The sequence below is a fragment of the Equus quagga genome, chromosome 1 (assembly GCF_021613505.1).
Source record: "Equus quagga isolate Etosha38 chromosome 1, UCLA_HA_Equagga_1.0, whole genome shotgun sequence".
NCBI lineage: Eukaryota > Metazoa > Chordata > Mammalia > Perissodactyla > Equidae > Equus > Equus quagga.
This window is the reverse complement of record NC_060267.1, coordinates 123,401,107-123,414,071: the sequence shown is the minus strand read 5'-3', so window position 1 is coordinate 123,414,071 and position 12,965 is coordinate 123,401,107. Positions and strand designations below refer to the sequence as shown.

At 43.0% G+C, this 12,965-nt stretch overlaps 1 long non-coding RNA gene across 6 annotated transcripts in view; it reads left to right on the top strand.

The window, feature by feature from the left end:
* Positions 1–12,965, top strand: part of LOC124245141 (uncharacterized) — a 372,527-nt gene that overhangs the window by 100,255 nt on the left and 259,307 nt on the right. For all 6 annotated transcript variants that reach the window (XR_006890189.1, XR_006890185.1, XR_006890193.1 and 3 more), the window contains exon 2: positions 2,267–2,643. This is a non-coding gene — a long non-coding RNA (uncharacterized LOC124245141). The remainder of the gene's footprint in view (positions 1–2,266; positions 2,644–12,965) is intronic.

Sequence of the window (12,965 nt, the reverse complement as noted above, 5' to 3'; positions counted from 1 at the left end):
GGCTCTGCCGTTCCAATAAGAAACAAGGAAGGTGAGAGAGATGGGGCATGGCCCTTCTTGCTTCCAACTGACAATTCAGATGTCCTGAACTCTTCCACTCTTTGGGGAGGCTATGTCTTAACCCACAACTGGAAGAGGATGAAAAAGCCTCGTCAGAGTCTCCAAATGCCAGGCTGAACCGTCCCCTCTCTGGCCCCCTCCCACATCGGCATGGGTGCACAGTTGGCATGGTTAGTTTTGTCTACCTCTTATATTTGAGATAACAGTGTTCTCCCAAGTGACTGAGATGCGGCCTGCAATTCACCCATGAAGTTCCCATTATCCAGAGGAAGAATAGTCTGTGTGCCGCCTTTTGTGTTAATGAAGGGCTCATGTTAAAACTACTTAACTGAGGGAGGGGGTTGGCTAATCAGAATGGAAGCTGGCCAGAGGGACGGACATTTGCCCTTTCATTTCTGAATTTTGGAGGGATTCGGGAGTCCTAAGGGGAGAGGGAAATAGTCTTAGAATGGTGCAATTTGCTACCTGGTCTGGACATATTTTGGTATTTTAATGACTGGTGCATCTGTAATGGTGCTGCCTGTTGAATTACTTGGTCTGTGTGGTGATGTGTATCTATCCTGAAATGATGCTGCAGAAGTGCTGGGGCATCAGGGCTAGATTTCAGTGCCTGGTTCTTTAACTTGTATGTGACTTTGGGGAAGTCACTGCTCCCTCACCCTCAGTTTTTCTGTCAGGCTAGATGATATCTAAACTTCCTTCCAGTCAGAACTTTCATTTTCGTAATTTTAAAACCATGATCCAGGCTTTATTGTTATCACACAACGTTGCATTGTGATTGAGAGCCTGGGTCCTGCTTCTTGGGTCTGGATCCTGCTCAGTGATCTAGGGAGGTTTGGTAAGTTTTCTAGGTCCCGTTTCTTCAACTGGAAAGTGGGGATTATAATAGGGTCTACCACATAGGATTGTAGTAGATGAGGATTAAAAGGGAGGATGCAAGAAGAGTATTTAGCACCACGCTTGGTACAATAGCACGCAATAGATGTTAGTTCTTATTACATTTACTAGCTGGAATGGAGTGAAGAGCTGTAGAGCATTTTTCTTCATCTATCAAACCCATCCATGAAGTTCAGGTTATTTTTCATGTCCAGGCTGCCCTCGCTCTTGAGCCCAATGGCACATTGAGTGTAAGGGGATGCGGTGGCATGGGGCCACGTCTTCAGAATGTGTGCCGAGTATGGCCAAGAGCCCATTCTCTGATGTCTCTATCTGTGTAGCAGGACTCTGCCACATGCCAACTTTTTCTAAGCCACCAAAAGATTTAGAGTTTATGGTGAAGCAAGATGTTCAACAAAGGAGAATTCTGCGTTTTGTTGGAATTTGGAAGTGGTGTTTCAAGGACTCTTCGTTTCTAACATTATCTTTTTCCACCTGGAGGCATGATTAGATTGACAGAAGTGGTGGAGGCTCTGGACAGAACATCTCCCAGTTAGAATTTTCTCATTAAATTCTAGTCTGAAGCACATGGACATATGAAAGAACAGTACTGACTCAGCATTTCAATCTAAGGGGAAAAAATGGGTACATCAGTAAATTGTAATAGGTTATAAGGTGGTTGAAAGCCTGGGAATTTAGTAGCCATTTTCATTGAAGGGTCTGGGAAATGTATTGACTTCAGGCTTAGCTGGTTCAAGTTGCTCATATATTTTCACCAGAACTTGTTCTTTCTCCATTATTCAGCTTACATTTCCTCTATTTTGACTTTAATTTCAAGGATATTTTTCCCAAGTGGAGGCTAAGTCCACTAGTAATTCTAGGCTTGCATTTTACCCATTTCTCAACCCCAGCAGATAAAGAGCACTTCTTTTCAAATCATACCGGCAAAATCCCAGGTGGGATTCTCTTGGGTCCAGCTTGAGTTATGCATCCTTCTCTGAATTCCACTGAGACAAGGGGGAAACAGTGCTCTGACTGGCTGGGCTCAGGCCACACACGATTCCTTTCAGCCAAAAGGAAGTATGAAATTCAAACTTCGCATACTAAGAATAAGGGGAAGGTTGGTTGTCCCAAAGAAAATTGGAGTGTTGTTCCCAAAAGAAGGCAGTCAAAACCAACAGATCCCATTACAAGTCAGGATTTAGAATGGAAAAAAGCCGTCAACACACAGGTGCCCACAGACCAATGTTTATTGGGAGATTTTAGTGACATAGCTGGAAAAATCAGCTGTCAATCTTAATGAATCATTTTGCCATTTTCTTTTCTTTAGCAAAGTCCTGGAGGTGTGTTCATCCAGCAAGTCTCGCCTCTGTTGAGATTTAACTCTGTGCCTCGTGCTGAGCTAGAAGCTGAGGACCAGGGAAGAGCAGGACCCTCATGGAACTTGTGGCTGGCATGTTGTCGAGAGCTGGAACATGCCACAACTTTGTAACATTGCTCTTCTACATGGATTTCCGTACACAGGGTCTCTAGGAGTCGGAACCAACTTGACAGCACTAACCACAAAAGCATGGATTTCTATATTCTATCATTCTTCTCAAGTAAAGCTTGGATGTGCTCCTTTCCCTTTGAACACTGAGGGCTCCGTCTCCAAGTTCCGTTGCTAGAAGGCATATTATGAAACGGGATGTATCGTCAGAGACGCAGGTAAGAAATCTGAACTGCACGGCCTCGCATAAACCCTACCAGGTCTCTGTCAAGGGCACCTTCCCCCTTCAACAGGTGTAAGGACAAAGGGCCATTGTCCTTAGGAGCCTATAGGATAAAAAGAAAAAACACGTCCTTGCTGGTTAATCTGCTGGTGATCGAGAGTATTGTTTTATCTTCTGCCATCTCCACGGTTCCATGGGATGAGTTCTATTGTGACACAAAGTCCGCTTTGTCTCTCCAACCCACTGAGACGCTTAAATTGACCTTTCATATAGAGTCCTCGGTTGTCACAACCTGAGCACTGAGTTAGTGTTAAACAGTGAGAGGATTATCATTTTTTTCCCCACAGGGCACTATCATCTACAGAGATGCTATGATGATGAAAAACAGCACGACTCTCCTCTGCTTATAAAAAGTTAAAACTTTTTTTGAGCAGTTTTAAGTTTGTAGAAAAATTGAGCAGAAAGTACAGAGCTCCCCGCTACTCCTTCACCCTGCCCCCTTCGCCAGTTTCTCCTATTATTAGCATCTTGCATTGGAGCGGTACATTTGTTGTAAGTGATGAGCCCATATTAATACATTATCATTAACTACAATCCATCATTTACCTTAAGGTTTACTCTTTACGTTGTACATTATATGGGTTTTGACAAAAGCATAATGACCTGTATCCACTATTGTAGTATCAGACACAGTAGTTTCACTGCCCTAAAAATCCTCTGTGTTCCACCTATGCCTTCCCCCCTCCCCTCCAACCCCTGGCAACTGCTGATCTTTTTACTGTCTCCATAGTTTTGCCTTTTCCAGAATGCCATATAGTGGGAATTGTACAGTGTGTAGCCTTTCCAGATTGGTGTCTATTCATTTAGCAATATGCATTGAAGTTTCCCCCGTCTTTTCATGGCTTGATAGCTCATTTCTTTTTTTTTGAGGAAGATTAGCCCTGAGCTAACATCTGCCACCAATCCTCCTCTTTTTGCTGAGGAAGATTGGCCCCGAGTTAACATCCGTGCCCATCTTCCTCTACTTTATATGTAGGACGCCTGCCACATCATGGCATGATAAGCGGTGTGTAGGTCTGTGCCCAGGATCCGAACTGGTGAAACCCGGGCCACCAAAGCAGAGCCTGCGAACTAAACTGCTATGCCACTGGGCTGGCCCCTTTTCATTTCTTGTTTTGCTGAATAGCTTCTGCTTAATAGTTAAGCTTTCCGTGTATGAGAGCAATATAGTTGTCCCTACCTCTCACTTCCCCCTTCACTGGCTTTTTCATAATCATGAGCAATGACTAGTCATAGCCTAAGATTTAAAAAGTGGGCTTGCTGTATGTGTTATTTGAAAGAACTAAATAAGATTTCAGAACAATTTCAAGTACTTTTTGTAAGCCTAGAGAAACAAAGAGCAAATTCTAGTATTTCAATCACAGCCAAACTAGAGGTGGTCTCTTGAGGCTGCAGGCAACATTGGTGTTCTTGGCATTTTTACCCAGAGAAATTTATAGCCATATAATTAGTGTTTTCCCTAAAATAAATGATCTTCTGAGTTTTTTTCTCCTATCAGCATCAGAGGTCCCACTTACCTGATTAGTAATAACATTTGTTTTTAATACATGAATCAAGCGTTTTTTTCTTTATTTACATTTCCTAAACAGAACCCTCTTAGTCCACACGAAGAATGGTAATGAAGGCATTCTCGTTCACTTATCTGGCATTTGATGGTTGTAAAAGGTATAAACTTTGGAATTCAAGGGAGTGAGGTTAGTGTCCAGGCTCTGTCCCTTACTAGCGGTGTGTTTTTTCCCAAGTCATTTCTCCTCTTCTGGCCTCAGTTTTTTCTTTTGTAAACCACAACCAATGATAGGCTCTCCTTTGTAAGACTGTTATGAATATGGAAGCAGTTAATCCATGGAGATAGTCCATTAAGCACAGTTTCAACAAAAAACTTCCTCAAACATCATCACAGCCACATCAGCCAACTGACCTGTATATAAAGAGTACAGTATAGGTGCTCATTAAATTATCAGGTGCAAAGGGAGGGTAAACCCTATAACGTGTGGGCTCTCAGAGAACACAGACGTCCACAAGGAAGCGGACTTAATTGGGGTCAAGCCTGATGGACCCTGTGCAATCTGATGGAACCAAGGATACCACTTCTAGTACCTTTTGGCTCTGCCCCTGTGGAGATAGGGCCACTGCTAATAACTCACATTCTTCTCTTCTCCACCCTCAAAAAACCCATTTCCTGAGCAAGTGCATGCTTTGGTAAGGTGATTAGCAGAAAATCTGGTTCCAGAGTTTAATGAACAGTTTCTTTAGGGTGAAACTGCAGGGAACAGAGTCATTCTCTGTCTCTCCCTCTCTTTGCCCTCCCCCACCACCTCTCCGATAAAATGTTATCTTCTAATAGTTATTAAGATGCCAGTGGTGCAAGAAATCTCAATCCCACACAACATGAGAGCTAATTTAACACTGAGGACATCATTTTTTATTCTGCTTTTACTTTTTACTCACTCTCATTGTGCAGACGAAGACTCCCTTGCCAAAGGCAGGGTAAATAAACTCAGATGCATCCTGTCTCCCTTACATCTTTGTTTATCCATAAACTGTCAAAGATACGGATGAAAATCAGCTAAGGCGTGCTTGAAGCAGCTCTACTTAAGGCCAAGTGAGATCAGAGCATGAAAGCTTGATATTAGGGGAAGATATTACCTAAAATGATACCGAGCTGGCTCTATGTGATGACATGGATAAAAATTAAAGAAACCAATAAAAAATGTCCAACTGTTGTAGTTAGGAATGGACTCAATTGTGTAACAAAGCAATAATGAGAAACACACAGTGATGGCAATGTGAGAAAGTGTCTGTACGGTTAGTGGGAAAGTAATAAAGCTTAGTGGTTATGAGCATAAACTTAGGAGTGAGACTGAATTTGAATCCTGGTTCCACCTTTTTACCTTTAACCAGGCAACTCGTTTAATTACCCAAACCTCACTTTCCTTGTGTGCAAAATGGTGTCTGTCTCCAAGGATTAGTTTTTGAAGAGTTGATGATGAAGACTTGAGATAAAATATAGAAGAGCTTTGATGCTGCCTTGCTCAGGTAGACTTTCAATAAGAGTTAGCTGTTATTTTAAATGAGTTAATAAAGGTTGTGAATAAAGGGACACAATGCAGGCAGCATTGCCCCAATTGTACCACCGTAAAACCTTTTATTGCAGGGCATCTTGTGAGCTTAATGTTCTGCAGGAAACAATTTGAGAAATGCTGACAAATAAATAAAACCTAAGACTTTAGAGGTGGAGTGGCAATGTTTGTCTTGAATATCCTTGTTAGAAAGTTTTAAAGCAGTGTCTGTGCTTATTTCTATAACATTTTGGGCAACAGGTTTGGGGTCAGGAATGCATCCTCAATGCTGTCTTTATTTCTATGGAAAATCAGATTTCATTTACATCATTCCTCCTGACAGCATTTTTTCTGGGACCCGGATAAAAACAAGGACTGCCTGCCCAAGTTGGTTGCAAGCTTTGCAAAGGCGAGTCTTCCCTTTTGACCTATCTCCTGGCAGCAGGCCTGTGTGTACGCCATCCAGCTCTAGGTCAGAATTTCCCCTGGTGTCCCATGAACACAGATGCCATCACCTACCCCTTGGGGAGGTACTGTGAGCCTGGAAGAAGCATCTTGGGCCTCTCTGGAGAAGAATAAACTGCATGCAAGGTTATGGGTGTTTTATGATCTGTTAGAGATGGATAATCCAAGGTGCAGGCTTGCAAGGTTTTTTTTTTTAACCCAAGGAAGCTCAGCAGTGAAACTCATTTTGCACAACTCCCAAAGCGGTTTTGCGATAAATCTGTGAATTTAATCAGCCTCCTCTGTTGAGGCAATCTCCCCTAATTGGGTTCTTGTGAGGAATAATAGACATGATGACAAAAATACTTCATTTCTGGAAAGGAAGCCAGAGTCTCATCAATAATACTGATAGTAAAGCTCCGGTCCCCCCAAAAAATGGAGCATGGGCCTCAGGTGCGAGCCCTGGCACCAGACTCACCCTGGCTCAGGTAATACTTGTCTTTTAGACCATCCTTCTCTTTCTCCTCCTTCCTGGTCAACAGCAAGAAAATAAAATCCCAAAATGAAAAAGAGTCTCCAGCACCATTCTGGCCAGTAACTAAGTGGACTACTCAGTAGGCTTCCAGAAGTTTCGAGAAGATTGCAATAGAGTAATGGGGAATTGCATTAGAAATGAAAACAAACGTGGAACACAGAATCCAAACAACACGATTTTGTTTCCTTTCTCTTTCTCTGGCAGGCGATTCCCAATCCTCTCTGTCAATCCTGGCAGTAATGGTGGGGTTTGGAAAAGCCCCTGCCGGGAATGTAACACATGTAGCTGTTGGCCGTCAGCTGGCAAAGCAACCTAGTGAAAAAAGCAGGGACTGGAGCTAGATGCCTCATGTTCTCCAATTAATGGACAAATATGACCTCCAGATCTAGCTGGTATGTGTCCTAGGTGGGTCAGGAGTCGAGAGAGAGAGATCCTAGTATTGGAGGCAGGCCCTTCAGAGTTGCTGACCCCATTTGAAAGGGTTGGAGAGCAATGGCAGCTGCAACCTAGGTTTTGCCATCCTGGAAAGTGAGAAAAGCAAAGCTGGTGATTGAGTTAGAAGTCGAGGAAAAGGAAGAGTTTCACAAGGATGTCATCTGTCGCAGCGCTGTCCAACTGAGCCGGGCATTCCAGCATCCTGTCCATCCTCTGTGTGTGAGAGCATTCCTGACACGTCCCCTCACCCCTTGTGGCACTTGAGGCCATTGGCGGTCAACAGATCATCTTGATGATAAACACAGGAACTCACCTGTGGTCAGCAGACACAGGGCCAAAACTGGAGGAAGAGCTGTGAAAAATGCCATCTTCCCTGTGAATTGGACTCAAACACTCGCTCACCAACAAAAGAGCTAGTGTGCTTCATTCCTCTAGCCGCAGGCCCTCACTAACATGTGAATAGGGGCACCGATGGGGTAGAAAGGCAGTAAAAATCCCAGGTTCCCTCGTTTCAGTCCCAAGTTGTGGTTTCTCTGCTTCCTCCCACTGGACAGCTTCAGTACGGATTGCTCCCAAAACCAACAGTAAAATTTAACCACCACTCCGTGCAGGAAGAGAAGAAATCCTCATCTCTTCCGGGAATTTTCTTTTGGTGCAAGTCTTGCTGACTTTGGCAGGCCTCTCCTACACGCACAAGCTGTGGGGGTTTCCAGATGGTCCTTCCCTGTAGCCCAGGGCTCCCAAAAAGTGTGGCCCCTGGACAGGAAAGATTGGCATCACCTGAGAGCTCATTAGAAATGCAAATTCTTGGTCTCACACAGTCCTGCTGAATCAGAAGCTCTGGTGATCGGGCCCAGCAATCTGGGTTTTAACAAGCCTCTGGGTGATTCCAGTGTACACTAATTTTGAGAACCACTGATAGAGGCTGATCATTTCTCCAGAATTCCTCACATTTTTGTGCCTTTTTGGTTTTTCTGTTCCCTCCATTTGGCATGCTTCTTTCTTTTCTGCTCTGGCTGGCTCCTATTTAGTCTTTAAAGCCCTCCAATAAATACCCTCTCCTATTTGTAAGCCTGTCCTGACACCATCCTCTCCACCTAAGCAGAATTACTTGCCTCTTATTTGTGTTCTGTCAAAACTTCAGGCGTCTGCTAATACACTGTATTACAATCATCATATACCTGTTTTTCCATACCAGGCTGAGAGGGCAGGAATCTGTCTAATCAGCAAATATTTTATGCAAAATATCATGGGGCTACCATTGTGCTAGATCTGGTGATGCCAAAATAAAATAATGAAAATCTTAATTAAAAACTGGGATGCTGGAGCCGGCCCGGTGGTATAGCAGTTAAGTTCACGTGCTCCGCTTCGGCAGCCCAGGATTCACAGGTTCGGATCCCAGGTCTGGACCTACACACTGCTCATCAAGCCATGCTGTGGCGGTGTCCCACATATAAAATAGAGGAAAATTGGCACAGATATTAGCTCAGTGACAGTCTTCCTCAAAAAAAAGAGAAAGATTAGGCAACAGATGTTAGCTCAGGGCCGATCTTCCTCACCAAGAAAAAAGTGGAACACTGCCTCATTTACCTAATTCATTGTTGCATGTCAAATGAGGTTTAAATTCTCAGCTTAAAGTCTCCCCCCTGACATGTTCGAGCTCAGTAATCTCGGGAAAATTATTTAACCTCTATAAATCCCATCCAGAGTAAGGAAAGGCTAATAGTATTTACTTCACTGTTTATCGGATGGTTAAATTAGAAATACACATACAGTATTTAGTGTGGTACATGGCCAGAGTAGGCACTCAGTGAATGTTAGTTGTTATTGTTAATTATAATAATATTAGTATCATCATCGTTGTCATCATCATATCACTAGAAACTTGTATTGTGCCTGGTACAGAGAATGTGGGCGCAAATGTTTGTGAAGATTTTTAAAAGATCAGGGTTCTAGGCTTACCTACTCTACTTCCTGGGGAACTTGACACTTGCCATAGGCAAATCTGACCTTACATTAAATGTTTCACAAGGTATGCAAAAAGGTGCAGAGAACTTTCTCATTGCCTCCTTTAGTTGCCCAGTGTAAGGATCAATCAATGCTGAGTGTCTTGCTTGACTTATTTCAAAGTCAAGTTAGATCTGTTCATCCCCCCAACTCCACTCACAGCACCTTTAAACTATGATCTAGTTCTCAGACTTGATTTCAAATTAGAGTCACCTGGGGAGCTTTTTAAAACAATCCCAATGCCTATGTCCAGCTCCCAAAGACTCAGATTTAATTGATATGAGGTAAGGCCTGGGCATTGGGATTCTCAGGTGATTCCAACGTGCAGCCATAGTTTCTAACCACTATGTCAGAAATCCTACAGAGAAAGTCAACTGTGGTTCAAAATGAATAATAGTTATGGAACTATAAAGGTCTGGCCATTTTTCATAAAATTAAAGTATTATGAGACTGCTGTTGGTGGTGCGAGGGTGGTAAAACAACTGAAGGGTCTACAGGAATGTTTTAAGTAACGTAGCATTCAAAGTGGGTAGAAATGTCTAGAATAGAATGATGCCTAAATCAGCAGGCCTCAGGAATAGCACATTGATGATGCTCGTAGATGCTCAACTGCCCTTACCTTTCAATTTGGTCTCACCCCTTGTGTCCTCACTCTAGACAAACCAACTTCATCCATCACCAACACAGGAAAGGACTGTAGGAGGATTGCCTTCGTGTCAGCCTAGACTTACCTGCTGAAACATATAACAGACATCTTGAGGTTGCTATTCTCTCTGCTACAATTTAGAGATTGTCTTATGCCTGGCACCAAGAGCTCCGTGGATTAAGACTCCTTCTCCTGACTCCCCATGAGTCTCCAAGTGTTTTCCTCTCCTCCACATTTCTCCTCTCATAAAGCAGCCCAAGTATTATGGCAAGAAGGGGATCAGGTCCCAGTGCCACCAGAGCAAGGCTCAAAGCTCTGACTGAGCGCCATTATAATCCTCTTCCCAGAATCTGGTTAGGACTAATAATGAAGTGTCTGGATGGCAGAAAGAGTTTATTTCAACAATGAGAGGCACTAGTGGCTTTTAAAATGTGAATAATGCTAGAATAGCTAATGGGGAAAAAATAAACAAAAAACATGCTTATGGTAGACTTTATGTTGAAAAGAGAATTCCTTTTAACCATGACTTCAAGAACTACACTTATTTGACAGCCAAGTTTTCTTTAAGTCATGCTTGTAGATAAATACCAGCTCACTCTTTCTTTTCTTCCTTTTCCCCTTTTCCATTGCTCCTCCCTCATTTCTTCTTTTCTTTGCCCATCAGCATTTTCAGGGCCAAGGAAATATCTCATGGTACATTCTGCAGGGAAGTGAAAAAGGGAGAGGGCAGCTAACACTTCTTGAGAGTTGCCAACATGCCAGGGGCATTATGTAACAAAATCTGCTTTGATCCGCACAGAACCCCATAAAGGGATATTATATACCTACTTTTTTTTTTAAAGATGAGGAAAATGAGGCTCAAATAATAAAATACAATTTTCCCAAGGAGGCATGGCTAGCCAGTGTGAGAGCCAGGGTTCAACTTCTGAGCTTTATGGCTCCAAAGCCCAATTTCTTTACATTACACTGGGCTGGGCTGGTAACTTCCCTTTTCCAAGTAATCAGTGGTACTGTGTTTGGTGTGTTTACAGATGGGGAGAAAGGCCCCATTTGGGCCCCTTGGCTCATCTGGTTGGACTAGATCATCGGGACAGCTGTTATTTTAGCTTAGATCTCTGTCTTATACCCTAACTCCTGTCATCCTCTTCTCAACATGTGTCCAGGCCCGTGACCCTAGAGGAACCCAAATGAAGAGTTAGGGGAGGGGACCCATGACCACAGGGGCAGACTTACTCTGGGGGTTAATTCTCTAGATTCTGCAACTTCTTTATTCTTACATCTATAGGAAACAGAAGGGAGAGAGGCAGAAAGAGGAGAGTCCCAGGCAAGTAAGAAGCTATGGGAGAACATGCAGCAGCAAATTCAAATGCCATTTGATAATCATCAGCTCTCAGGTTCAGGTCTTGCCAAGTCCTTCTATGTGCTGCCGGGAGGGAGGACCCAACTGAGTGAAATGTGTGTTGCTTCTGGCCAGGCCCATTTTCTTCCCTTGGGAGCAGCGGACACTGTAGCAAAGGGAATTTTGCAATCGGGTCCCACAAAATATGTAAGATTAAACATAGGCAAACGACCCATTCATTGAATCTCTTTTGAGTTCTTGTATCATTTTCCAATGATCAATGTGCTTTACCATTTGAGGGTGAAAATCAATTCTAAAAATAATAACCTTTGTATTAAAAAGCTAGGCTGTAAGTTTTCTAGGGGTCAGCTGGGTACCATGCATATTTTATAATCTCTTTGGATTATTGGAGTGAGATTGGTTTGGTGCTATTATAGAAGAAGGGATTTTGATGTTTGTTTTTCTCTTCTCTTTCTGAGGTTGTGGTGGACAAGCAGGCATTCAAATTTTGCAACTCTGACACTCCTACTTCATGGCTCAGGGCTGTTTTTCCAGGAGTGGGCACAGATGGTGTTTCTGTCTCCTCCAGAGAATATTTTAGGATGTAAAGTTTCTGAAACAAATTATTCAACCGAGGCCAAAATAGTCTTCTGGAAAAAATCATATGTGAATAGGAAATCAGAGCAGCCAGGCTGGGCCTGAAAAAAATAAAAATGCAGCTGGATTTTAGCAATGGTAATATTTGTAATAATGTTTGCATTGGGAGTGTAATGAGACCTGGAATTGTGGAAGGGAGCACTGCTCTGCCCAGGAAATTGAGTGACTGTGGGTTTTTTCATTCCATTCCTCCCCTCCCCCTCCCCTCCCCCTCCTCTTTCCCTCCCCTTCCCCTCCCTTCTCCCTGCCCTCCTCTTCCCTTCTCACTCTCTCTCTCTCAAAGGGATTGGTGAAGAGTAGGCAGAGGTCCGTACTTCAGAAACTTTGAGGAGCATGTCAGTTACTTGGGGATTTGGTTAAAGTGCATGTTTAGACTGTAGGTCTGGGCTGGAGCCTGAGATTCTGCGTTTCCAACAAGCTTCCTGGTGCACAAATCACACTTTGAGTAACACGTGCTCGAGGAAAGTCAGATGTATTATATAATGGAGTAAAACTATGCTTTGCTAAGCTAGTAAATTAATTATTTCATTCATTTCTTCAATAGGTATTTACAGAAACCTGCTTTGTGCTGGGCACTGAGCCAGGTGTTGGGGATAAAATGAGCATAACAGACCCCGTCCCTGTCGTACTGAGCTTAGAGCCTAATGTGTATGATAAATGTTAATCAAATAATCACATATTAAAATATAATATTGCAACGATATTAAGTCCAATGAAGGAGAGGTGCAGGAGTGATGACATCTTAAAATGGGGACCTTCATTAGAGGTCTGAACAGGCTGCCTAGAAGAAGTGTTATTGAGCTATGAAGATAATAACAATAGTCATTATTATGATGATAGCAAGCAGCTAACCATTATTGAGCATTTATATTGGGCTGGTACTTTACTCTATTTGTGCATTATCTCATTTGATTCTCATAGCAACCTCGGAAGGAAGGTGCTATTACCATCCAATAATAGAGAAGAGAGACCTGAGGCTCAGAGACCTTGCACAAGGTTACAGAGCTAGTACACAGCTAATTCATGACCCAATTGCAGGTCGTACATATTTTTAACGACTCCACTTAACTGCTTCCGTTTATCATCAAGGACATTAACCAGGGAGACCACTGAATCAATCGAATCAACTGAATCG